Source organism: Sciurus vulgaris, assembly GCF_902686455.1.
Source record: "Sciurus vulgaris genome assembly, chromosome: 11".
Lineage (NCBI taxonomy): Eukaryota > Metazoa > Chordata > Mammalia > Rodentia > Sciuridae > Sciurus > Sciurus vulgaris.
This window is the reverse complement of record NC_136472.1, coordinates 70,018,256-70,041,989: the sequence shown is the minus strand read 5'-3', so window position 1 is coordinate 70,041,989 and position 23,734 is coordinate 70,018,256. Positions and strand designations below refer to the sequence as shown.

The 23,734-nt window shown below is 39.1% G+C and overlaps 2 protein-coding genes across 4 annotated transcripts in view; one reads left to right on the top strand and one right to left on the bottom strand.

Annotated features, from left to right (window-relative positions):
- NUMA1 (nuclear mitotic apparatus protein 1) overlaps positions 1-23,734 on the top strand; it is a 68,999-nt gene that overhangs the window by 242 nt on the left and 45,023 nt on the right. The window contains exon 1 of one of the 3 annotated variants that reach the window (XM_079104848.1): positions 8,410-9,051. The exons of the other annotated variants lie outside the window; for them this stretch is intronic. The gene's annotated coding sequence lies outside the window, so the exon portion shown is untranslated. Of the gene's footprint in view, positions 1-8,409; positions 9,052-23,734 lie in introns of those variants that run through there. 3 annotated transcript variants of the gene reach the window in all.
- Positions 1-23,734, bottom strand: part of LRRC51 (leucine rich repeat containing 51) — a 44,297-nt gene that overhangs the window by 14,452 nt on the left and 6,111 nt on the right. The gene's annotated exons all lie outside the window — the stretch shown is intronic.

The window sequence follows — 23,734 nt, the reverse complement described above, 5'->3', positions numbered from 1 at the left end:
GGAGTGCCTAAGGGGGAGGGCCTGTTTGGGGGCGTGTCCATGGGATTATGACTGCGGGTGACCGCGGGTGGCGGGTAGTGCAAGTTCTTGAAAGGATTGTAATCGAGGGGTCTTGTAACGGAAAGTCCTCGCCTGTTATTGTTAACAACAGTACCATTAAACGTTGCCTGAGCGCCCACTACCTTTGTGGCATTGTGTTGCACCCTTTATAAGGAACCTATTTTTACAAATTTGTCGAGCAACTTTGTTATACTTCGTTATTTCAGGTGGGGACCTTGAGGTATATAATGTTTAACTTGGCCAGTATTACATAACTAGTGCGAGTTTGGCTCTACTTGGGTTTTGAGGGTTGGGCGTAAATTAGAACTGGGGAAGGGGCTGGGTAGGGTGCGAGTTGTCTTGGACTAGTTAACTTATTTTGAGTCTCATTTTTCATGTAGTGTAAATAATGATCTTACCTACTTCCTGGGTGGTTGCGAGGTTCAAATCGGGAAAGGTGTTTCATGCAAGCACCTTGGAGAGTACAAATTTAAGACCTCTAAATGATGTGACTGTGTGAAAGTCGTGAGTGCTGTGCAAGATTTGAGCATATCAGGGCCATTAATGTATGCTTTGGAATGATGCGTTTTGTGGGGCTGAAAGGCGTTAGGAGCCTGGCTTTCCTCTCTTACCTTAGTGAATTTTAAACCTCAGCGTTAAGCTTTCCTCTTTCTTGGAATGACACGTCGTTCTGAAAAAGGTAATAATATTTACTTGATTAAAGCCTTTCTCCAGGCTCTTTTGCTTAGTTCTGTTTTCAGAGTTCTGGGTTGTCAAGTGTGTTGCTATTCTTTGATGGGCAGGAACTTTTTTGTGGGGGTCTGGAGGGGTGTTACTGGGAATTGAACCCAGAGAGCTTTACCATTGCGCTACATCTCCAGTCCTTTTTATTTTTTCTTTTGAGACAGGATTTCACTAAGTTGCTGAGGCTGGCCTGGAGCTTAGGATCGCCTGCTAGAGTTGGAGATCTTTACCCCTGTGAATATATAGGAACCCAAGCAAGCGTTCAGATAATGTGAGGAAGCTTTCGGTGGGTGTGTGTTCCCTCCTTCTCTATTCCTGTGTGGTTATTTTCTCCTTTAGAGGGAAAAAAGCACAAAGCTTTCTTTTCTTGGTCCAGATTCAAGTAAATGAAGACTAATTGCAATGCGTGAATCTTAGTCCAAAACCAAAAGTTGTATTCCCTCAAAACTGTAAGATCTTACCTTAAAACTCATTAAGAAACCTGTTTAGAGCTCAGCATGGTGGCACACACCTGTAATCCCAGTGACTTGGGAGGTTGAGGTAGGAGGATCTCAAGTTCCAGGCCAGTCTCAACAATTTAGCAAAACCCTGTCTTAAAAATAAACAGGGGCTGGGGAGATGGCTCAGTCAGTAGAGTGCTTGCCTTGCAAGCACAAGTCCCTGGGTTTGATCCCCAGCACCCAAAAAATAAAAATAAACAAACAAACTTGGGATGTAGCTCAGTGGTAAAGCACCCCTGGTTTAATCCCCAGTACCCAAAAGAAAAAGAAAAAAAAAAAAAAAAAAAAAAATCTATTTAGAATGTTCTTTTTCACTTATGGAATATGGAAGTGGGAAGAATGCCTTGAACTAAGATTTGAGTTCTAGAAGTGTTAGGAAAGGAGTGGGGGGGCCGGCAAAACCCATCTTCAGTTGGCTAAATATAGCTGATCAGGAGCTATTTTAATGGTTGTACCGAACTGATAAAAGCCAGTGGTCAGAACATATTGGGGCCAACTTGGCCTCTTACCTGCTGTACACTAAACATCAAAAAGTGTTGGTCAGAATCAAAATGAGCACCTAGGAGAATGAGACCATTCCAAAGCAATTTATCTTAATGTTGAATGATTTTTTTTGGGGGGGGGGGGGTAACGCTGAGGGTGGAACTCAGAGCCTTGTGCATGCTTAGCAAGAACTCTACCACTGAGATACATCCCCAACCTGAACAATACTAATTAATAATTATTTTGGGCTGTTAGTGATTATTTCATTTTACCCATATGTGTTTGCTGTTTGTTATTTTTACCATTCTTTTTTTCACTTTATTCTTTTTCTTTTTGTCCAATAGATGTATAAATCCTTTAGATGTTTACTTTAGTAAAGATCTATTAGTGATAAACACTTTATTGAAAGACATCTTTATTTTATTGCCAGTCTTGATTGTTTAGCTGGGTACTGTGTTTCCAATTATTTTTTCTTAGCACTCTAAAAATGTAATTTCATAATTTTTGTTGTTATTTTTGAGAACTAAGCTCATAATTTTTCACCTAGCTTTTTGTTTTGTTTTGTGGTACTGAAACTTGAACCCAAGGCAAGCACTCTACTACCGAGCTACAGCCCCATCTTTTTTTTTTTTTTTAACCAGGGATTCAACCCAGAGGCACTTAATCACTGAGCCACATCACCGGCCTTCCTTTTTTTTTTTTTTTTTTTTCCTTTTCTTTTCTTTTTGATTTTGAGACAGGACCTCATTAAATTGCTTCAGATCTTACTAAATTGCTGAGGCTGGCTTTGAACTTGTGATTCTCCTGCCTCAGCCTCCTGAATAACTGGGATTACAGGTGTGCACCACCACAACTGGCTTCAGCCCTTTTTTAAATATTATTTTGAGACAGAGTCTTGCTAAATTGCTCAGGCTGGCCTTAATTTTGTGATCATACTGCTGCAGCCTCCCAAGTGGCAGGGATTACAGGCGTGTGCCACTGGGCAGGGCTGTGCTCACAATTTAACCATCTTTTTTTTTTTTTTTTTTTTGCATTGCTGGGGATTGAACCCAGGGTCTTGGGCTTGCAAGCACTCTACCAACTGAGCTATCTCCCCGGCCCAACCATCTATTTTAATACAGTGAACTTAATAAATGAAATTGTTTTGAACCCTTGTTGTGGGGTGTGAAAAAGCAAAAGGGGAATCTTATGGTAGATTTGATATAATTACATTAAATAGCTTCCTCATCTAGTACTGAAAAAGAAAAGGCAAGAACGTTGGGTTTATTGGAACCTAAAAGTGAAGTCCGGAGGGATTTGAGGAGCTACACCCAGATTCTCTGAGGAAGGGGTGTTGCCTGGTGCTCCTGGTTTCTTGGGAGCCCTGCCCAGCTGATTCAGGTGCCTCTGAGGTGCACAATGAGGCTGGTTCTAGAAAAAACTCAGTGGAACAACTGTTGTCCTCAAGAAACAGCTAGTCTTAGGAAGGAGGAAGTCCCATGTAGCCTTTTGCTCTCCATTTTCCCTTTAGCTCCCCCTGTTGAAAGAACCTAACAGGGAGCCATCTGGTAACAGTGAAATGGAGTAGTTGGTGAAGTGCAAACCCCAGCATCACTGAGCAGAGCCTGATGGAATAGGTGTGGAGCTGAGAAACAATAATTTAATAACTGGCATAGTCTAAAAGGATATTTCATTATTTTTTCTAAGCATTTTCAGGAATATTTAGTAGGAAGGTTTTTAGATTATCTGATTGATAATATTAAGTTAATAATATAGCTAACATTTTTTTCAGTATATATTGTGAATGAGACACTGTTAAGCACTTTACACGAACTATTTCCCAAAGCTCCAAGTGACAAATTCTATTATGATTACTGTTCCTTTAATAGGGAGGAAAACTGAGAAACAGACTAGGTAATTTACTCAAAGCCACAGTTTGTTTATTTCTGCAATCCCACAGCGCTGGGCACACAGTTTGTTGATGGTGCTATTGGTGTCCTAATCCAAGCCTTTTGAATTTCACATCCCACATGCTCGCGCGCGCTCTCTCTCTCTCTCTCTCTCTCTTTTTTTTTTTTTTTTTTTTTGGTACCAGGGATTGAACCCATGGGCACTTAACCACTGATCTATATCCCCAGCCCTTTTTATATTTTGAGACGGTGTATCACTAAGTTGCTGAGGCTGGCCTTGAACTTGGGATCCTCCTGCTTTAGCTTCCTAAGCTACTGGGATTACAGGCCTGTGCCACTGTGCCTGGCCCATATCCCACATTCTTAACTTCTATACTATGCTAAAAATTCTTCCCTATATCAAGCCACAATCTATCTCCCTATAACTTTCAATCATAAACTCTGGTTTTTTCTTTTCTTTCTTTTTTTGGTACCAGGGAATGAACCCATGGGTGCTTAACCACTGAGGCATATCCCTAGCCCTTTTTTATTTTGAGACAGGGTCTTGCTAAATTGCTTAGGGCCTTGCTAAATTGTGGAGGTTGGCCTTAATCTTGCTATCCTTCTGCCTCAGCCTCCTGAGTCACTGGAATTAAAGGCATACACCACCATGCCCAGCCTTAAACATTTAAAAAAAAAAAATTTCCCTAGTCCTTTTTAATTTTAAGACAAGATCTCACTAAGTAACTGAGGCTGGCTTCAACCTTGCAATTCTCCTGCCTCAGCCTCCTGAGTTGCTAGGATTACAACTGTGCACTATTGCACCCGGTAAGGCAGCCTTCTTTTTTTTTTTTTTTTTTTTTTGTGGTGCTGGGGATGGAACCCAGGGCTTTGTGCATGTGAGGCAAGCACTCTACCAACTGAGTTATATCCCCAGCCCCAAGGCAGTGGTTTTAATAGTAACAACTATACTAGGTCTCCACTATTCTTATTTGATTTTTTTTTTTTTTTATGCTAAGGACAGGACTTTAGATTTACTTCTATTAAATTGTTTCTTGTTATTTTTGGTAATATCAAACTGTTTTACAGTTTAATTCCATAGTTCAACAAGCACGCCTTTTATTTTATTTTTTTATTATTTTTTAAAATTTTATTAAAAATCATAAATTTACATAGGGCAATGTTGTTTGATTCATTCTGTTATTTTTTTCTCTTCTCCCCCACCCCTCCCACCCTTCTTTTCCCTCTATACAGTCCTTCCTTCCTCCATTCTTGCCACCCTCCTTCTCCCTAACCTTAAACCTAACCCTAATCCTAACATTAACCCCTCCTACCCCCCATTATATGTCCTCATCCACTTATCAGCGAGATCATTCGTTCTTTAGTTTTTTGAGATTGGCTTATCTCACTTAGCATGATGTTCTCCAATTTCATCCATTTGCCAACAAGCAGGCCTTTTATGTCTTCATTCTTCTCTTTGGTAAAATTCTAAATATGGACTGGACATGGTGGCACATGCTTGTTACCCCAGCTACTGGAGAGGCTGAGGCAGGAGGATGGCAAGTTCAAGGCCAGCCTCGGCAATTTAACAAGAATCTGTTGCAATAAAAGGGCTGGGGATTTAACTCAGTGGTAGATGTGGGTTCAATCCCCAGTACCAGAAAAATTAAATGAAAAAAACCTGAACATGGTAGGTTTGAGAAGCAAGTTCCATGTTAAAGCATTATAGATCTTACTTTAGTAAATGGAAGTTTGGGGGAAATAGTTTTGACTTCTCCTTCTGGTAGACTGGGAGAGGAGCTATGTAAAAAAGAGCGAGGTCATTGAGGGTAGGAGAGAATCAAGGATAAGGGTTGGCTGTTGGGATGTCAGTGGCCCTAATAAGGGGTCACTTGATAGAAACAGAATCTGGTGGCTATTGAAGGGAGAGAGGGCATAATGTTTGCCTGCTCCTGTGTTGAGGCCCCTGTTGGCAACTGTGTCACCTGCCCTTTCTGTCCTATTTAAGGGCCAGTTTCTTTAAAGCTAGTGCAGGAAATGCCAGTGATTCAGCCTTGCAGATTTCTTCTGCTTTACTACAGCTGAGGACTGGTTTATCTGGTAAGGAGTAAAGACTGCATATATTTCAGGCATATTTATTTGCTTCCTATGACTTGCCAGGGATACTTGTTTTATAGGCTATCAAGTTTTTGGTGCCCTGTGGCAAGGTGATGCACTGTGTCTTTAGCACTTGGTCCTCTGTGTGCACAGCGGCTGCATTCTGCTCTCTTGTGGGCATTTGTTGAGTCTGTATTTCTGATGGCCTTAGTGAAGAGTAAGGAAATAATGTAATAGCTTTGATTTCCTGCTTTTCTAGATTTCCTTTGGTGTGGTGGTGTGAGTTTTAGAGTAACCTGTTGTTCCCTAAGAGCTCCTGCTGTACCGCTCATGAACTGCAGTAAAATGGACTGTCAGGTTGCTAGCCTCCAGAGCCCATTGTCCTCAGGCCGTGAGTAAATTCCCAGCCGAGAATATGCAAAAGTGTATAAGGCAGGATTTCCCCTTTTTTCCACTTTTTTACTTTGAACAATTTCAAACTTACTAATTCTTTAAAAGAATAATAGAACTAATACTTATATACCCTTCTTCTAGATTCATCTATTAACATTTTGCCACGTTGGCTCTCTGTCCTTCATTTTCTCACTCTTTTGACTTTTAGGTATGCATATATTACTTCATCCCTAAATGTTTCAGCAAGTATTTCCTAAAAAATAGAGGCTATCTTTCTATATAACCGTATTTCTATTAACACTCAGAAAATTTACCATTGATGCAGATATATCCAGAATATAGTACTTCTTTGGATTTCTCAAATCTTCCCAAAGATATCTTCTATAATTTTTTTTTTCTATTCAGCAGCCATTGAGGGATATGCATACATGTACTTAAGATTTTGTTATTTCTTTAGCCTGACTTTAACCTCGAACAGTTCTCTGTGTGAGAGAGAGAGAGAGCAAGAGAGCATGCACTCTCTTGTGGGGTGGCGGTTGGGTTAGACTAGGAATTGTACCTAGGGGCATTCTACCACTGAGCCACATCATCAGTCCTTTTTCTTTTTAATTTTGAGACAGTTTCTCAGTAAATTGTGGAGACTTTGAATTTGCAATCCTCCTGCCTCAGCCTCCCCAGTCACTAGGATTATAGGCATGTGCCATTGTGCCTGCCTGGTGAAAATAGTTCTTTATTCTCTTTCCTTCTTTCCTTTTTTTTTCTTTTTGTAATACTGTAGATTGAACTGGGGTGCTTTACTGTTGAGCTACACCTATAAATTTAAAAAAAAATTGTAAAATTTTGAAACAGTGTCTCATTCAGTTGGCCTAGAACTTGTGATCCCTCTGCCTCAGCCTCCAGAGTTGTTGGAATTACAGATGTGTACCACTGGGCTTGGCTTCTTTTATCTTGAATGCTCTTTTGTCTTTCATAGTACTGACTTTTTTAAGCATTCAGATTGGTTGTATTGCAGAATGTCTCTTAATTTGGATTTGTGTGATTGTTTCTTTTTTTTTTTTTTTAAATACATATTTAGATGTTGATGGACCTTTATTTTATTCATTTACTTTTACATGGTGCTGAGAATCGAACCCAGTGCCTCATGCATGCTAGGCAAGTGCTCTACCACTGAGCCACAACCTCAGCTCAATTGTTTTTTCTTGATTAGATAAAAGTTAAACATTTTTGGTAGGAAACTATCTATGTAAGTTTATCAGTAGTTGTTTTTTGGTGGGGGAGGGTACTGGGAATTGAACTGAGGGACACTGAGCCACATCCCCAGCCTGTTTTGTATTTTATTTAGAGACTGAGTTGCTTAGCACCTCACTTTTGCTGAGGTTGGCTTTGAACTGCGATCCTCCTGCCTCAGCCTCCCAAACTGCTGGGATTACAGACATGTGCCACCATGCCTGGCAGTTTATCAGTAATTTGATTAATGAAGGTAAAACTAAAATACACAGCAGCAGCAAATCCTGTTTTGCAGCGCAGCATATAATTTAGCATTTCATTGTATTGTCTCTTGTAAATTCTATAGGAGTCAAGAGAAGTGAAAATTCAGTAGGATTTGGAACAACCAGGAAAGACTTTCACTGGAAAATGGACAGAATTTGAGACATCTGGGTATGGTTAGTTAGAGAAGCTGTGATTTGGGCCTCCCATCCACTATTTAGGTTGTATCTCATGAAAAGTGAATTTGAGACTTCTATATCTTTCTTTTTTTTTTTTTTTTTTTTTTTTTTTGGTGCTGGGGATTGAACCCAGGGCCTTGTGCTTGCAAGGCAAGCGCTTTACCAACCATCCCCAGCCCATCTTTTTTTTTTTTTTTTAGTATTTTTTTTAGTTGTAGGTGGACACAATGCCTTTATTTTATTTTATTTATTTATTTTTATATGGTGCTGAGGATGGAACCGTGCCTCACACATGCTAGGCAGGTGTTACCACTGCGCCACACCCCCAGCCCTTCTGTATCTTTTGTGGTGTTTGTACTGTTGGGAAGCCAAGTGGTACAGAGCTCTTGATTTCTTCAGACAGGTCTAGAAACTGTTTTGCTAGCTGCCTAAGTATAGGGAAATTTCCTCACTTGCAAGATTTAAAGACTTACTATTGAAAAGGTTATTGGGATGTTCACAGTGAAATATTACATTAATATTTCAATTAAAATATTGGACTGCCTTCAGGAGGGCACAGTGCTCCCTAGTTCTTGCCTTATGCCCCACTGCAGCTTTCATTTCTGTGACCTGCCTGACCCCTGAAGGTGTTTGAGTTTGCTACTCCTGAACAACCGATGACATGAGAATGAGACAGGTCTTGGCTTATGCAGAGAGAAGTGGGAAGACTGGCTTGATTAGTTCCCAGTCTACTCTGTGGAATAGTGGCAAATAAGGGTGAATAAATGACTTAGGACCACACAGTGGAGGATTTGGGAAGTTAAGCCAAGATCTGATGTTTTAGAAGGAAGAAAACTGTGCAAGGATTTGGAGACACACTCGAAAATAAGATTGGTATGGAGCCTCTGGAGGAAGGACCTTTCCTGGTTTAGAGACTGGAATCCTGATAGGGCAGAGCCTCCTCAGTGCTGACCAGATGGGGGTGTGGTTTGGCATTCTTGCCACAGGAGGCCAGAATTTCTGCCCCAGTGACTCTTCCTGCTCTGCCACTGACTCATTCCATTGACCTAACCTGCATGGCTTCCCTTCTTCTTGCTGCCTGCCATACAACATTGGAGTTGTCGAGGATGATATGAGGCTGAGCTGACCAACAGTGGTGGGAAGGGGGAATGAACAAGCATTCCTATTGCTCTACCCCTTTCTTCCCTGGGTAGAGGCTAATTCAAATCCAGACTGCTGGGGATCACTCTGTCCTAGCCTGCGCAGGCTGTCTGCCAAGAGGTAAGCCAAGATGGTTCCTGCTGTCTCTCTGCTTTTTCATCTATCAGCTTTTTCCTAAACAGGACTTCTGCTGTTTTTCCCTGACCCAGGTTCTTCAAAGTAACCTTCTTTCAATCACTTGTAGCAAACAGGTTATTGCAGGAGGTGGACCAAGATTTTTTCTAATTATGGGGGGAGTGTCCAAAAGTTTTCACTGACCCCTCTCTGAGGTAGATTGCCCAGAACTCTTGTAAGCCGGACATGAACCACAGGTTCATACTCCTTGGGACACCACAGAGAGGTCCTGGTGTTAAGCCCATTTCTCTGCTACTGGGTTTCAGAACCATTCTTGGTGTGCTTTAGTGTTCCAAATTATTTCCCAGGGGAATGAAAGACAGAAGTTAGGAGCTGAAAGAGGAAGCTGTCTGGATAAATATGTGGTGGTGTTTTTTGCTGGGAGACGGGATATCTGAATTTTCTAGTCCTGACTCTTGCTAACTAATTTGACCCGGGACAAATTGCCTAACTTCAGTGGACTGAAGTTTTCTCATATGTAAAAATGGACATTTGGATTATATGATCTTAGAAATTTTTTCAGGGTCAAAATTCATGATTATAGAATGTATGATTGTACTGTACATATCCATTGTAATTGTGGGATAATTACAATGTTTGTAAGTTTGTCCCCCTCAAAATAAGTGGGTTCTCAGCTTTACATTTATTCTGGCATGCTGCTGGTACTTAGAACATTTTGACTTCCAAGCTAGCCTTTTGAGTATCCTTAGAGGTACCAAATCTTCACTTTTGCTTGGTCCAGTCAATTTTTGCAAATAGCAGTAGATACTATGAGCCAAAGAATCAGGCAAGGCAGGGCTGGGGAGATAGCTCAGTTGGTAGAGTGCACGCCTCGCAAGCACAAGGTCCTGGGTTCAATTCCCAGCACCACAGGAAAAAAAAAAAAAAAGAACCAAGCAAGGCAATACTTTGTGTGTGTGTATGTGTGTGTGAAGAATGAAGTGTGACTATAAAAAAGTAAGACTTAATTTTTTCTGTATCTCACGTGGAATAGTGTTTAAAGTCATTCCTAAAGAAATGGTTTGTAGATATTTTGAGCAGTGATAACTTCCTAGAGTAAGTTAATGCCTTCTTAAGGAGACTTTTGATTTTTTTTTGGTATTGGGGATCGACCCACACACTACCTCTGAGCTTCTTCCCCAACCTTTTTTTTTTTCTCCATAGGGTAATGTATATTTATTTATTTATTTATTTATTTTAAAATTTATTTTTATTGTAAACAAATGGGATACATGTTTCTGTTTGTACATGAAGTAAAGGCGTACCATTTGTGTAATTATACATTTACATAGGGTAATGGTGTTTGATTCATTGTCCAATCTTTTTTTTTTTGTGCTTATTTTAAAAATATTTTTTAAATGGACCTTTAATTAATTAACTTATTTATATGTAGTGCTGAGAATCGCATCCAGTGCCTCACACATGCTACGCAAGCACTCTACCACTGAGCCCCCGCCTTAACCCATTTTTATATTTTTAAATTTTGACACAGTGTCTCACTAAGTTACCTCAACCTCTGGAGTCTCTGGGATTATGGGGGTGTGCCACCATACACAGCTAAGGAGTCTATTTTGATTATGTTTTTCATTTGGTTTAGTAGGATGGGAACTGTTTGCTAAAAAGGAGTCACTTTCCTTTATACTCACTGTGCATTATACTTGCTTCTGGGTCAGAGTGACTAGATAGTATAGAGAATATTAGCCTTTCTCCTGGTAATCCTCCCAAATCACAAATGTTTGAGAGTTGAAAGGGGGTTTGGAACATTTTGTTACAGGAAATTGCAGCTGAGGAGCCACTGCAGTTCCACAGACAGGACTTAGGAATTTTCAGGCTCAGGTTGGCAGCTAATGCTTACTAGTTCCCGGAGTCAGCCAGGATGATCCCCAGGTGGTGTGGTTGAAGCAGATGGCTGGATAGCTATAGTCTTTTATAGAAGAAATGAAGAAGTGATGTATTAAATTATTAAGTCACTTCTTTGATTTTTTTTTTTTTTTTTTTTTTTTGTCAGCAGTTGTAAGTTTGAACAAGGGTTGGGCTAGGCTGGAGGACTGGAGGGTGGGGTCAAAAGAGGAGCTGTTAAGGTAACCACACTCAAATTAGGTGAATTATAGTACCCTGGAATCTATTCCTGTAAATGATGTTCTTGTTGATAAAACATTGAGGTTTTAGGCATCTTGGTCAAAAGATTCAGTCACTAAATCCCCTTTGCCAAAACAGCAAAAAACTTTGTCACTGTATGAGTATTTGCAATTCCCTTTCTTATTGTCTTGGTTTCCTTCATTTTTATGTTGAAAGGGTTAAGAGATGCTGGATCTGAAAATCAGGTAGGCCTAAGGAGATTCAAGGTGGAGAACTGTTTGTGAGAAGCTGCTTGACTACTGTGGGTAGGAGTGGAATTTCCTTTTTACCCCTAAATTATAGTGACTCCTTACAACTTGCAGTCAGCAGTCACAGCTGGGTGATCAAACATGAAGTAGCTGTTTAATGAGAAGCAGGCACTGGAAGCTTTCGCCTGAAAAACAATCACAGGACAGGCTGGTGCCCAGAGAAGCCTCTCCTTGGGAGGACCTATTGTTTAAAGGAGGGGGGGGGGTGTGACTTTCATCAAAATGGATAGTATGTATACTGTGATTTAGAGGATTGAAAGACTTTCTTCCCTGCTGTTGTTAATTTCACACTTTTCTTTAAAGGAATTCTTTGAATGGTGCAGTAGGATTCATTTAGAGAAAAAGCCCCATGTAACCACAATTAGAAGTTAAATGCCCAAGAGCAGAGCCAGTTGCTGGAGAGACAAAGTGACATAATCAGTTGCTTTTCAATCATTAGATCTTGTGGACGACCCCACAAGAGAGAATAGGCTGCTTAGTGAGCTCACTAGAAGATATGGGTTCCTAACTGAAGAGGAGTTGACCTGTAGAATCTACACCTCTTAATCTCCCTATTTCACTTCTTCCCCTCAGTGCCCTTTAGTTTTAATTAGCATTGTATAAACACAGTCCAGCTTGCCAATCCCCTTAAAGTGGCAGGCCCATGACATTTTCTGCCTGTTACTCATGCCTTTTAAGTATATGACTTGAAATCAGAGGGACTATCATATTTGACCAGTTGGCATCACTGGTTGCCTCTCTGAAGGAATTTGCTAGATAAGAGCCTGCTGGCTGTCACTTAGTAACATTATTTAATACCATCTGTGTGCAAATGTTGTGGGGAGTAGAGCTGAGTAAGATGGTTTCAACCCTCTGGGAGCTTTGTCAGTTGAAACATGGTGGAATGAAGTAAAGTGTGTAGAGAAGGAAGCAGGATGGGAGTGTATAAAGGACAGAAGAGTTGTGGGAAGGCACACGAGAACATTTGAGCCAGGTTATAAAGATGGATAGGAGTTCAACAGGTTTAGAAGACTGGACATTTCAGGGAGGTCACATCGTGTGCAAAGACAGCATAAAAAATGCATAGCATGTTTGGAAAAAATGTGCCTGGTATAGACAATATCTTGAAATGAGGCTGGGAAAGGAAGTTGGAATGCTGGATCTTGAAGAACCTTAAGTTCTTCAAGGGATTTGGGTTTTGACCTGTTTGGAATTAGCCATTGAATCTTTTTGATGTACAGAATAATGTGATCCAATCCACATTACTTAGGTCTTGGTCTGTTTTTAAGCAATGGCCTTAAGTTTTAGGGTTGAGAAGGTGGTCCTGGTTCTTACAGTAGAAAGTTTGCCAGGCATCTCACATTTGGGTACTGATTTCTCAGTTATAGTTACTAAATGCTCCAAAAGCAGGAAGACAAAAGTGGTCAGAGCTGTTTCCCTTCTAAGTGAGCTCCCTAGCCCCAAAGATGGCTTTCTTAGGTCATGTTCATTAATGTACAGTTTTCTTGCTAGTGGGTTGCTTACTACTGTGAATCCTTTGAGGATAAAAATTTCTCGTGGTGGGGAGCTATTGATTACAGACTGCAGACAAAACTTATCTTTTTGAACCTGAGAGAAAAATACTATCAATTGTTGGAAATACGAAAAATACAAGCCAGGAGCAATGGTGCCACACCTGTGATCCCAGCTACTTGGGAGACTGAGTTAAGGGGATCAGTTGAACTCAGGAGTTCAAAGCCAGCCTGGGCATCATAGTGAGAACCCAAATTATTATAAATAAACAGAGAAATATTAAATAAATAGGAGTCATGCCATAATAGTTTTACATCCTGCTTTTTAAATTCAACATTTCTTATTCATGTATATGGGTATTTGTGTATGTCGTTGGGGATCAAACTCAGGACCTCAAACATGCTAGGCAAGTGCTTTACCACTGAGCTACATCCCCAGCCCAACAATATTTCTTGAGTATCTCTCCATGTCTTTAAAATTATTTAAAACATTTTTCCCAGGTGCAATGGTGCATACCTGCTGTCCCAGCAACTTTGAAAGTTGAGGCAGGAGAATCACAGGATCACAAGTTCAAGGCCAGCTTCAGCAACTTAGCTCCTCAAGACCCTGAGCAATTTAATGAAACCCTGCACCCCCCCCAAAAAAAAAAAAAAAGAACTGGTGATGTAGCTTAGTGCTAAAGCACCCTTGTGTTCGGTCCCCAATAGCCAAATACACATTTTTAATGACTGCATAAGATTTTGTCATGTGGATGTATCCTAATTTTTTTTATTAAAACAATTTTTTTAGTTGTAGATGGACACAATACCTTTATTTATTTTTATTTATTTTTGGTACTTGGGATTGAACTCAGGGGCACTCACTACTGAACCACATCCCTGGCCCTGTTTTGTATTTTATTTAGAGACAGGGTCTCACTGAGTTGTTTAGTGCCTGGTTTTTGTTGAGGCTGGTTTGAACTTGAGGTCCTCCTGCCTCAGCCTCCTAAGCCGCTGGGATTATTGGTGTGTGCCACTGCATGTGGCTATTTTTTTAAGCTTTTCATGATAAATGATTCCGTCGATTACATATGTCATTGTATTTCATATTATTTCCTAAACTGTTACTGCAATCAATGGAATTATTTGATCAAAGAATATAATTTTTAAAAAAATCCTGCATTTAAAAAATTTTGGTAGGGACCTTTGACTACAGTTCAATGGGAGAGTGCTTGCCTAGCATGTATGAGGCCCTGGGTTCAATCTCCAGTTCCACAAAAAATTTTTTTTTGGTAGCTCAGTTCTAGAGTGTTTGTGTTTGCTAGCATTTGCTAGCCCCTGGGTTCAATCCCACCACTGAAAAAAAAAAAAAAAAAGTAAAATATGTAACAGGGCCCGGGATTGTGGCTCAGTGCTAGAGTGCTTGCCTAGCATGCTTGAGGCACTGGGTTCAATTCTCAGCACCACATATAAATCAGTCAATCAACAAATAAAATAAAGGTCCATTAACAACTAAAAAATTTTTTTTAAAAATGTAACTTAAAATTTCTTTCTAACTATTTTACAGTGAATAGTTCAGTTCAGTGGCATTAAGTATACTTACATTGTGCAACAGTCAGTACTATTCTCCTGCCCCTGGTAACCTCCCTTCTACTTATTTTTTTATTGTCTTTTTTTTTTTTTTCCATACTGGGGATTGAATCCAAGGGCACTTTACCACTGAGCTACATCCCCAGCCCTTTTTATTTTTTATTTCGAGACAGGGTCTTGTCAAGTTACTTAGGGCCTTGCTAAATTGCTAAGGCTGGCTTTGAACTTTCGATCCTCCTGCCTCAGCCTCCTGAGTCACTGAGATTACAGTCCTGTGACACATGCTTGACTTTTATTGTCTTTTTGAAAACTGCTTTTGGGGATATAAATTCACGTATCGTACAGTTCATGCGTTTAAAGTATACAATTAAAATGTTTTTTTATTACATTATTTTTAAAAAATTGGATATATGCATATATATGTACATATAAATTTACATATATTTGTAAATGCATATATTTACATGTTTTATAAATAATAATCCATATTGTAATATATGCTTATGTAAATATATATTTACAATAAAATTTACCATTCTAGCTTTTTTTAAACACAATATCTTCACTTATTTATTTATTTATATATGGTGCTGAGGATTGAACCAGTGCCTCACATGTGCCAGATAAGCGCTCTACCACTGAACCACAACCCCAACTTCTTAACTTGTTAAAGTACAGATTTCAGTGGCATTAATAATATTCACACCAGGCACAGAGGCACAAGCCTGTAGTCTCACCAACTCAGGAAGCTGAAGTACGAGGATTGTAAATTCCAGACCAGACTCAGCAACTTAGTAAGACCCTGTCTCAAAATACAAAATAAAAAGGGCTGGGTATGTAATTTAGTGGTAAAATGCCTCTGGGTTCAATCCCCAGTACAACTCCCCCCCAAATATATATATATATATATATATATAATGTATATAAACATACAAAATATTTTATATATATAATATTATATATAGATATTTATAAGATTTTATATATATTTATCTATATTTATATATGTATATATAATTTTTTTTTTTACAATGTTGTACAACTATTTTTGAAACTTTTAATCACCCCCAAACAGAAACACTGTAACCATTAACCAGTCTATTTTTTTTCTCCACTTTGGTACCAGGAATTGAATTCAGGGGCACTTGATCACTGAGCCACATTCCCCAGGCCTATCTTGTATTTTATTTAGAGACAGGGTCTCACTGAGTTGCTTTTGCTGAGGCTGGTTTTGAACTTGAGATCCTCCTGCCTCAGCCTCCTGAGCCTCTGGGATTATAGGCATGCACCCCTGTGCCAAGTTTTATTTTTTGTCTCTATGAGTTTGCCCACCTCTTAAGTGAGATGATACAGTATCCATTTGAGGCTCAGTGAGGTGGCAGGGCTGTAATCTCAGCTACTTGAGAGATTGAGGCAGGAGGATCACAACTTTGAGACCAGCCTGGGCTACTTAAACCTTGTTTCAAAATAAAAAGGGCTGGAGATGGAGCTCCCTGGTGGGGCCACTTGCCTATCATGTGCAAAACCCTGTGTTCAATCCCAGGAAAATGTACACTCACATACACAAATGCAAATTTGTTCTTCAGTATCTGGCTTATTTAATTTAGTCTAATGTTTGAATATGAACATTTTAAAGGTTCTTAATAGGTATCCAGAGAATTGATAGTAGTGCTTGCTTATTTGTAAGAGAAAATGCACTGTTCTTTCTTTAATGATTAAGTTCACTTTCTTGAAGAGTATGACGTTTCGTTCCCATTATTACATAAAATCAAAATTTGGGAGAGGATGGTAGGAGAAATTAGAGGGATCAGTGATATGAAACCCTATTTAACTGAATGATCTTGGGAAATAAAAGGAAAAGAGTCACCCTCAGTGTCCCTATTTGTGAAATGTAGATGATGGCACCTTCCCTGTCAGGCCTGTAAGAGCTGAACAGCCTAAAATTCTCAGGAGAACAGACCTCTTACCTTTGTGCCCAGGATCTTCAGAAGGCTAGGATGGAGAGGGGAGAATCAGAATCAGCCTGTCTTTCCCACAAGGGAGGGTCAGGGCCCTCTCTTGGCAGGAGCTTGACATGCTGGAAATTTTTAACTGCTTCCTAGTGAATCTTCCCTCTACTAAGTGAAAGCAAAGGAGAGAGCTGTGTTGGGTTGGGATGTGTTGAGATGTTTAGCAGCAGACATAGCAGGGCTTGAGTTGGTTTTATATTACTGTGGTATGTGGGTGGGAGCCACAAAACTTGTCAAAGTCACTGAAGGACAATAAGAACCAGATCTGTTTCCCATTAGTTGAAATAAAGAAACAAAGATGAAGAGTAGCTCATAGGAAACCCTTTCGAGTAGTGTTGCATCCTAGTAGAAGTATGTCTTTTGACTTTGTGTTTCTGAGCTCTTTCCTTCAATATTATGTATCAGATCAATACTGCATATAAATTCATTTGAAAATAAGCCACTCTGTAACATAACCACACTGTAGTCAGTTGGCCATCGAAAAGCTTTTCTTTAGATGTTAAATATGGGTGGTGGTTGTTATTATTTAGACCCAAGAAATAAATGGTTTTTTAAAGATATTTCATAGTTGTAGACAGACACAATACCTTTATTTTATTTATTTATTTTTATGTGGTGCTGAGGATCGAACCCCGTGACTCACATATGCTGGGCAAATGTTCTACAACTGAGCTACTGCCCCAGTCCCGGCCAAGAAATAAATGTTTTAGGCTTTGCAGACCATATGATCACAGCTTCTAACCTCTGCCATAGAGAATGAAAGTAGCTATAGATAATAGGTAAATGAGTGGGTGTGGTAAAATTTGATTTATAAAACATGGGCTGTTGGCCTATAGGCTATAGTTTGCTGACCAGTAGGTAGTGGGAGGTATACTTGACAGTCAGAGACCTAACTTTAATAAGAAATGGTTAAAAATACTTAGCTTTGATGTTTGCTACTTACTATGTCACCTTTTCCTCTCTGAGCTTTCCTGTTTAAAATCAAAGTGGTAATACCTACATAAGAAATAAGAATGACCAGTTACTTGGAAGACTGAGCCAAGTTGGAGACCAGCCTCAGTAACTTAGCAAGACCTGGTCTCAAAAAGGCCTGAGGGTGTAGCTCAGTGGTAGAGCACCCCTGGGGTCAATCCTCAGTACTGGTGGAGGTCAGGATAAGAATGAATAATTGCACATATGAATAGATGTTTAACTATTCTGGAAATCAGGAAAATATAAGTTAAAACAATAATACATTGTCTTTTATCTTTTATATCAGTAAAATTTAAAAAAAAATCTGCCTATAGGTATAGAAACAGGAAGCTTTATACTTTGTTGGTGAAACTACAAACTTGTACCTTTTTGGCGGTTGTTTACAGTTGGCAATGTACAAGCTTTTCGACACATTATCTCCACTTTTTGTAAATATCCTAGAGAAATACTAGCTTATGTATAAAAAGAGGTGTATTCCAGTATTATCAATGCAGCATGCTTTGTCTTGACAAAACACTATGAACAAACTAAATGTATATAGATGTAGCAAAATGGGAGAATAAAGTTGGGGTACATCCTAACTCTTGGATTTTTCTCAAAGTTTTAAGAATGTGGGGAATCCACTGTATATATTTGTTGTGTGTATGTATACATACATATACACTAGTATGAAAAAATGTTAAATTTTTAAATGAAAAGGGCAGTTTACAGAACAATTATACAGTATAAGGACAGGCATATAGAGTGTGTAGTGTATGTGTGTGCTTGTGTGTGGATGTGCTTAGGAAAAGTCTGAAAGGTTGTATGCGAAACTTTCAACAGTGGTCCATTCTGAGGAGGGGAATGTATTGGTGAATGTGGGTTAAGGCTTAGTGAATGGGAGTTTTGCATTCTACTCTATATATTTATGTATTTTATTACTTCACAGCGATAATGTGTTCTTCCTCTGTCCCAATTGTTCAGGTAGTTGGTGGGCTTGTCTGCACTTGCCAGGGACAGGAATGACAAAGTAGGATTAATTCCCCAAGCCAGTGCTGCCCACATCAGTTGAGTTGGAAGGAGCTGCCGAGAGACCAGAATGGGAGCACATGTGAGGGGAGAGGAGGTAGCATGTGCCAGGTGGCAGGGAGAGGCAGCCAAGCAGGCCAGTTCTAGTCTCCCACCAGTAACTTTCACCTCATGTTTTGATATCTTCCTAATTCTTTTTCCTCTGTTATCATACTGGACCCTGAGGATAATTCTCTGGGCAAAGAAAGCAGGGATGATAGGAAAGGGAGGAATCAGAACATGGGGCAACAAGGAAAGTGTGTAGAAATAGCTTTCTTTTATTTAAAAAGAAATATATACAAGGCTATTCATTATAGCGTTTGTTTGAAATGGCAGCAGATTGAAGAAAACCTTTTTACTGAGCATAGTAGTACACACCCTCTAGTCTCAGGAGACTGAGGCAAGAGGATCACCTGAGGCCAGTTTGGGCAATATAGTGAGACCCTGACTCAAAAAGGAAAGAAAACAGCCACATCCATCAATAGGACAATATGTGAACACATTGTGTCATTTTCTTTATAGCAGCTTTTTAAAGGTATGAGTTAGGATTTTATTTATTGACACCTAAAGAGAGGTTGATAAAATTACTTAGTGAGATAAACAAGTTGTAGAACAATGTATAAAGTGTAAACCTAGTATTCTAAAGATTAAAAAACAACAACAACAACAACAAAAATCCCTTTCTGATGTATTTGTACTTATGTTTTGAGAGGGCATGGAAAAATATGTTACCTCCTCTCATCTTGTGGGAGGACTTGCAGAGGAATGGAAAGGGGCTGGGAGATTAACTTTGTCTTTTGTCTGACTTCATGTAGCCTCATTGGTTTTGGAGAACAAGGAAAACAAACTTGTGTAAGCAAGAAAGGAAGTTTCCTAAACATCTTTTTATCTTAATTGATTTTTAATAGGTGACATTTATTCTTCAGTGAGTTAATGAAGTAAAGCATTATGAAAGCAAAAATAGTTACTATGCAAGGACTTCTCTTGGGCTTCTGTTAGGGAAGCATTGTCATTGTAGTTCTTAGCTTTCTTATGTGTGAACTTTAATAAAGTTGTTTAACAACTGTTAAGTGAGGACCTTAGTCTTGCCTTATCTGTGAAACAGAATTTGTACAAGGAGATACATTGTACAAATCTGTGAGCCCACACCTATTGAGATTACCTATTGAGATCAGAAGGTTGTTATTTCATTTATTTGAAAATACTTTTCTGTTTTACTTTTTAAACACTGAATTTGGGATGCATTTTATAACTGTTGAAGCTTTCAATTGCCATTGGCCTTTTGTTTTCTTCACATTTTTATTATCTCTGAAATTGAGATACCTTAGCATTGATTATGTAGGATAGTTCAACTTTCCAATGGCTTTTTTTTTTTTTTTTTCCTTCCCTTGATTCCAGTTCCATCACATTCAGTCACATTACCAAGATGTTCTAGATGGGGAGAAGTAGGTAGGTATATTATTTCAGTATGGGAGGATTTTGTGCATCCTTGTTTAACTGGTAAATGTCCTCTATAGCTGTTATTTGAGAAGTTAGGTAAATAGATTCCTGAGTTCTTAAACTTGCTATCTTAAATTTGCCTGGTGTTTTCTTGTTTTTATTTTATTTTATTTCACTTCATTTCATTTTTGTTTTTATTTTAATTTAATTTAATTTTTGAGGTACTGGGGATTGAATTCTGGGCTTCATGCATGCTAGACAGGCACTCTACCACTGTTACAACCCTAATCCTTTTAAAATATTATTTTGTTTTGAGACAGGGGCTCTCTGAATTGCCCAGATTGGCCTTGAACTTGTAGTCTTCCTGCCTCAGCCTCTCCAGTAGCTGGGATTACACGCATGTGCCACCATGCTTACTGCATGGTGTTTTTAAAAAATTAAAGTATATCATAATATTGAAAAGTACAGAGTATATAGCTTAATGGCTTTCCAAAAAGTGAATATACCTGTGTAACTAGTGCCTGCGTCAAGAAACAGAACATTACCAGCATACCACTAGTCCTTTTCTAGTCACCATTGCCTCTGCAGTTTTCTTTTTAAACACAGTGAAAATGTACATAGGGATGGCAGTTTGTAAGTGGGTGGGTGGCTCAAGGTTTCTTGCATGAGTCTGCTTGAAAGAGCTCCAGGTTAGGAGCCAGAGAAAATCAGAGTTGCATCACAGTCCTGTTGCTTTTTAGCTATGTGACCTTAGGCATGGTACTTAACTTTTCTGAACTTTTTCCTCTTTGGCAAAGTGTAAATAATAATGCCTACCCTGCAGAGCTGTGAAACACTTTGTCAGTGATAAAGAGCCATTCACAAATGCTGGTTGTTTGGGTAAGGACCATTGAATCCCAATCAGGAGGAGATGTGAACCTGAACTAAGAAGCTAAAATGAAGATTGACCCTCAAATCCAGTCTCTTAACCTCCTATACTGTCTCATTTTTATTATTGACACTAGTGCGGTTGTTGGCTTTCTGTTAAAAACAAACAAACAAACAAACAAAAAACCTTCTTAAATGGAAGTAAGGTGAAGGACCGGAAAGGAGTTCCCTCTGGAATTTCTTCTGAAGTCTCCCACTTCCTCTCTTAATGTTGGCACCCACTGGAGCTATGCAAGGTAGAATGCTTGGTAGAAGATTAACAAATTTCAATTGCAAATGAATACACCAGCCCTTTAAAGGCCTAATAAGCAAGTGTGATCCTACCATAGGCTCTCGTCTGATTATATTCATGCTGTTCCAAATGGGACCCAGAATCTATGTCTCTAGCCCTGAATCATAGTTTTCACCAGTTACTGATTATTTTTAACTGTATATCCCAGTAGATGCTCCATGTCTAAGACTTAACTCTCATGCCAATACACATAGCATAATGTATAACTTTGAAGTGAGATAGACTTTGAGTTTGAATCTTTTTTTTTTTTTTTTTTTTTTTGGCAGCGCTAGGGTTTGAACCCAGGGCCCAGGACTTTGTGCATGCTAGGCAATTATTCTACCAATGAACTACACCCTTACTCCTTTTTTTTTTTTGCGGTGCTGGGGATTGAACCCAGGGCCTTGTGCTTGCAAGGCAAGCACTCTACCAACTGACTTATATCCCCAGCCCCCTTATCCCTTTTTATTTATTTATTTTAAAAATTTTGAGTCAGGGTCAAAATTGTTGTCCAGGCTGGCCTTGAACTTGGAAACCTGCCTCAGCCTCCCAAATGGTTGGAATTATGTTTTATAATTGGCAAAGCTTTCAATTGCCACTGGCCATTTTTTCCCCATATTTTTATTATCTCTAAAATTGAGATACCTTAGCCTTAATAATATAGGATAGTTCAACTTTCCAATGTCTCTCCTTTTTTCCCCATTAGCTAAGTGTGCCGCGCATCCTGCTATCAATTCATTTTTATTTGTCACAGTTTTACTTCAGACGCATCTCTTCTTGCTTGGAACAGTTTTACATTGCATTCTACAAAAGCTTTATAGGACTGTAGAACTGACTCAAGAGCCATTGGAAGCTGTGGGAACTGAGCTTCATATCCTTTACTTCAAACCACCTACTTTTTATATAAAACCTACTTTTATCTGTATTAATGAGGTTCCATATGAAGATTTCGTTTAAAGAGAATTCACTTTTAAAATAGTTTGAAACCTTTCATTTATTTAACAAATACTTATCAAGCACTAAACTGTTCCCGGCATTGTACTGAGTTGTAAGAATTCAGTGTGATTTCATGGAACTTATGGCAGTGGAAAGAAGAGAAATTAATCAAACACAAGTGTAATTAGAAACAGTGACTGCTGTGGAGGAGAGAAATATGGTACTATGAGACTGCCCAGCAGGGACTTGACCTACTCTAGGGGATTAGGGACAGTTTAGATGAAATAATATTTGAACCAAGTTATGAAGGATAAGTTGGAGTTAACTAGGTGAAGAGGTAGGAAAAGAAAGCTTTAAGTTGCCAGCACAGTGGTGTGCATCTATAATCCCAGTGACTTGGAGGCTGAGGCAGGGGATTGCAAGTTTGGGGCCAGCCTCAGCAACTAAGCAGGAACCAGTGTCAAAATAAAAAATAGAGGATATAACTCAGTAGTAGAGGGCCCCTGGGTTCAATCCCCAGTACAAAAAAAAAAAAGTTTCCAAAGGAAGAGCATGATTGCATAATCAATACTAGATCATATGTAGATACAATCCTCTGCTCATGAACTTGCAACCTCTGATAGCAACTAGCTTTTATCCTTGTTCCAAGTTTATGTTAAACATTTTATATATACTTGTGAATTCCTCATAGTAAACAACCCTCTGAGAAAGTACTGTTACTCCCATTTTACAGATGGGGAAACTAAGGGTACAAAGAGGTAAAATAACTTGCCCAGCTTGGTTGCACAGCTTATAAGCTTTGAGTGCCACAATTTGAATCAGGCAGAATTAACTCCAGATTTTATGCTCTTAGTTATTATGCTACATTGACTTCCTGTTCCATACCTTTCCAGTCTGTACTTCATAGACTTACCATCCTAAAACATAGTTTTGATCGTGGTACTTCCTTTTACTCTCCCTTTGGAAACCACGATTGTCTCCCATCACCACAGGATAAAATTTTGAATTCTTTAGCATGATGCAAGTGCCTCACATTTTAGTGTTTGGTGCTACTTATCCTCGTCATGTGTTGAACCTTCCTAAAACTGCACACTGCTGCAAGATGTAGTACAGTTTGTGCACACACTCTTTGCTTTACCTAGAATGCTCTCCTATTTTAACTTTTGGTAGAAACCCTATTCATCCAACTCTTAAGTATTTAACTTAGGTGTTACTTCCTGGGTAAAACTTTATCCATCAGCCCTTCCTGAGCTTCTCAGTTCCTCAGATCCTCTGAACTAGAAACTTTGTCTTTTTTTCCCATTCTGAAGTCTTTTCACCAAAGGAAAAATCTCAACCATCTCTTTAGTTCCCTGCCTTTTCCAACCCTTACATATTAAGCATTGGTGCTACTCTGCAATGCCTTTCAAATATTTCTTTTTATTTATTTATTTTTAAATGTTTTTATTCATGTATCATAATTATACATAATGAGATTCATTATGCCATATTTGTACATGCACATAATTTGATCATCCTTCCCCAGTACTTTCTCTTTTCCTTCCTTTTCCCTTCCCTGATCCACTTGCCTAACTCTACTGG